Here is a 3572-nt window from a genome sequence, read left to right as displayed (position 1 = left end):
GTTGTTTTAGTTTGTTGTGTGTGTGTGTGTGTGTGTGTGTGTGTGGGTGTGTGTGTGTGTGTAAAAAAATAATGTAATCTGATATAAACATAAAAGATATATAAACATAAAAGATAAAATTATCAGAGTTTTTTATTTTAATATAATAAAATACAAAATACATATATTATAATGTATAAAAATTTGATAAGTTTATCTTTTTGTTATTAGATTTTCGTTCAATCATGATACGTTAAAATATAGTATAATATATATAGTATAATATATAAATTACAAATTAAAGACAAATGAACATTTCTACAGGAAAAGGAAAAAAAATTGACAAATCATTCATATGCGAAATTGAAAATTATTAAATTATTCCAGTTTGTCCTTAAAATATATTCAGTCAGCCAAGCAGATTCTTTCTATTTTCTCTCTATATTGTTGTTATATTCAAAGCTTGATTTTTAAATGTGATATCCAGGACGACGTTTCGAGGCAACAACATCGACGGGCTATTTATTACAAATGTTGGGCCAAACTCGCAGAATCACGATCTCCATTTTAAATGTAATCTTGCAAAAGTATACGGCTGCGGCTGCGTAGTATCGATAATGGTAACTGTAATCAAGCCGGAAGATGAAATTTGACCGATCAATTTTGAGGACGGCTGTATAATAAAATCGATGCTGCGGCCGCGACTGTGGTGTGCTTGCGATATTTCCGACAACGGAGATACTCTTTTAATTGAATTTTTATCCTTTTTTCTTGCTCGATAGCGGGACGCGGTCACATTTGAATATATAATTGGCAGCTTTTTTTACCGCTTGCCCGTTTGATCTGACCGTATCCTCGCTTTATATCTTATGTTGGTGTATTTCCTTCCGACCGGTCGACCAATAAAATGTGATTTAATTCCGGTTTAAAATTAGAAATGCGAAACACGCGAATATAAAATCGCTGTGAAACATTGAATGTTGATATTGATTTGCACTCGTAGCATCTCGTCGCTTCTTTTTTTATTTGTTTACTTTTGTTTTTCTTTGTAAGTATTAATGACTGGGCATATAGAATGAACGTATATACCTTTGAATAAAATATGTACATAGCTTTTCAAAATAATTTTCTTTATACTTTATAAAATTATTTGGAAAAATTATAATTAATTAATATGTACAACATAAAATTATTTCATTAAAATAATTCTATTAATATAAAATTATTCGGTGAAAAAGTCAGAGGGGGGACAAATAATTTATAATAAATTTATATAATATAAATATAATATATTGTTAAATATTGAAAATTGAAATGGCTCGAAAATAAAGATAAAAATAAATAAAAATAAATTTAGTACATCAATGAGTTTTGTTGATGTTTACTCTTGATGTTTATAATGTTTATTATTGTGATTGCTATGATATCAAATTTTATTTAAAAATATTCAAAATTTGCAAGATGTTAACAAATTTTTGTTTTGTTAACAAATTATAGTTTGTTGAGATTCTTAAATTTGATACCATTATACCATTATAAAAATAAGAATTCAAATACAATATGAACACGATTTAATATGTATAAATATGTTGTATACAATACAATATAAATTTAATGCAAAATATACGTATGTTATTAAAAATAGTATATAATACATGTTATTTAACAAAAGTATACAATATCACGGCATATGAGAACCACACAATTAATGTCTCTCTTTTACAAAAATTGTCAATTCGCGGGAATATTGGGAATTACTACAAAATATTTTGCCTCGTCGCGCGAATTTTCCGCGACACACGAGTTTCAAATTGGAGTATGGTCCTTTTCTACACACTCAGCGAATAGGAATGTTTCATTCTCTGAATATGGAGAACGCGACGAGATGATGCAACTTTCGCAGAGGCTTTTACCGCGCTGCAAACAACCGTTTTCATTTAGCTTTCCCGCGACGCTAAGTGAATTTTGCTGGACGCCTTTCTTCCGTTCTCTTCATACGTATGTTCGAGCTCGTGATTCCGGTTGAATTTAATCCCTGCTTTTCATGAAATCCGGCCGATCCAATGCATTTACAAAAAAAAAAGAATTAAATTAAAAAATGCGTGCGTGTGTATCGTTGTGGTCGCGTAATTCCGAAGAAAAAACCAGACGTTAATTATTGCCATCAGTGGAAAAATATTTTCCCGCGGTTATTTTCGTCGCAATAATAGAGCGCTTTCGCTCGCGTGTTATTAGAGCCACTGTATGTGAAAGAGCGTGTATTTGGTGAAGAGTTTGTTGCAAGTACGCGTGCGGATAAATGTGATGTAAATGCTGAGTGTACTCGATGGTTTTGCGTACTCTGTAAAGCAAGTTCAACATCGCCACGAGCAATGTTTGACCAAAAATATAATGCGTGTACCGGATTTTCGTGAAATTCTGTTAACCACAGAAGTATTCGTCTTTAAACATAGAATGCACCTTTACACGTTTCCCGTTAACAACTATGGCGTAAGATCTTCTGATTAAAATGGTCGGTTTACCAACCAATTCTTGTGTGTAGAAATTAAAAATTTTATTCAGCATCAGAGAAAAAAGTGATAATTAATAATTCGTTGAGAAAAAGTAAAGATTTTGAGATACCTAAAAAAAATTATCTAAATATACTCGTTATTAAAACACATTTAATGCTTCTTTCTAATAAAATTTTTCTTTGCGTATTACTTGGCGCACTCACGATTCCAGCTATTCTTTTATCGTGGATTTCGCCGTTTTCATTTGCCTCGGTTGAAAAGAATCCTCCTGCGCGTATGGCATGCCGTTACACAACTCGATATGCACTCCAATTACAAACACGGTGCATCTCGCAACTCGGGTTGCAGCACGATAAAGAGAGTAAGGGGTAACTGCTGATACAATCGGCCACCCTTCCGTCTCCACCCGTTCCCGTTTTATCTCGTGCAAAATAGTCTCATTGTCTCTCGTGTCCCCGACATTCTCCTTTCCAGGCGCATGCATATGTCGGTTGTGTCGGAAAATGAAAGAAAAAAACTCATGCCTAACCTCCCCGTCTCTTCTCCTGACCCTTTTCACCCCCTTCAAAAGTTTCTTCGGGCGCAGCAGCGTGCCATATGTCATTAACCGACCAGCATTCATCGTCGTCGCCCCAGGTGTGTCTGTCCTCTGATGTACATCGCAACTCCGCAGGGGTCACTTCGTCACCTCATTATCCACTTAACACCACATTTGCTTTTCCTTTCTTTCCTTTCCTCTCACGTATCTTTACAACGGGCACTTGGCACGTCTCGTTCCTCGCTAATATACGTAATTACTATAATTACGTAACATGGATGACCCGCGTAATGCGATGTCAGAACGAGGTGGCTACATTTACAGATGAGGAACGTGCGATGAGATTGCGCGTCGAAACGACCGTCTGGAGATCTACAGTGAATCCGCATTAGTTGTATCATTAGAAGCGGATTGAACTCCTTCTCTTCGAGAGAGCAATTTGCATCTATCTCCGCTGAGTGCTATGTTATCCCTCGACAGATACGAATGAGTTCGAAAGCAGAGAGAGGGAGGGAGAGAGAGAGAGAGAGAGAGAGAGAACT

This window comes from Atta cephalotes (assembly GCF_000143395.1).
Source record: "Atta cephalotes unplaced genomic scaffold scaffold00010, whole genome shotgun sequence".
NCBI lineage: Eukaryota > Metazoa > Arthropoda > Insecta > Hymenoptera > Formicidae > Atta > Atta cephalotes.
This window is presented reverse-complemented; position numbering follows the sequence as displayed.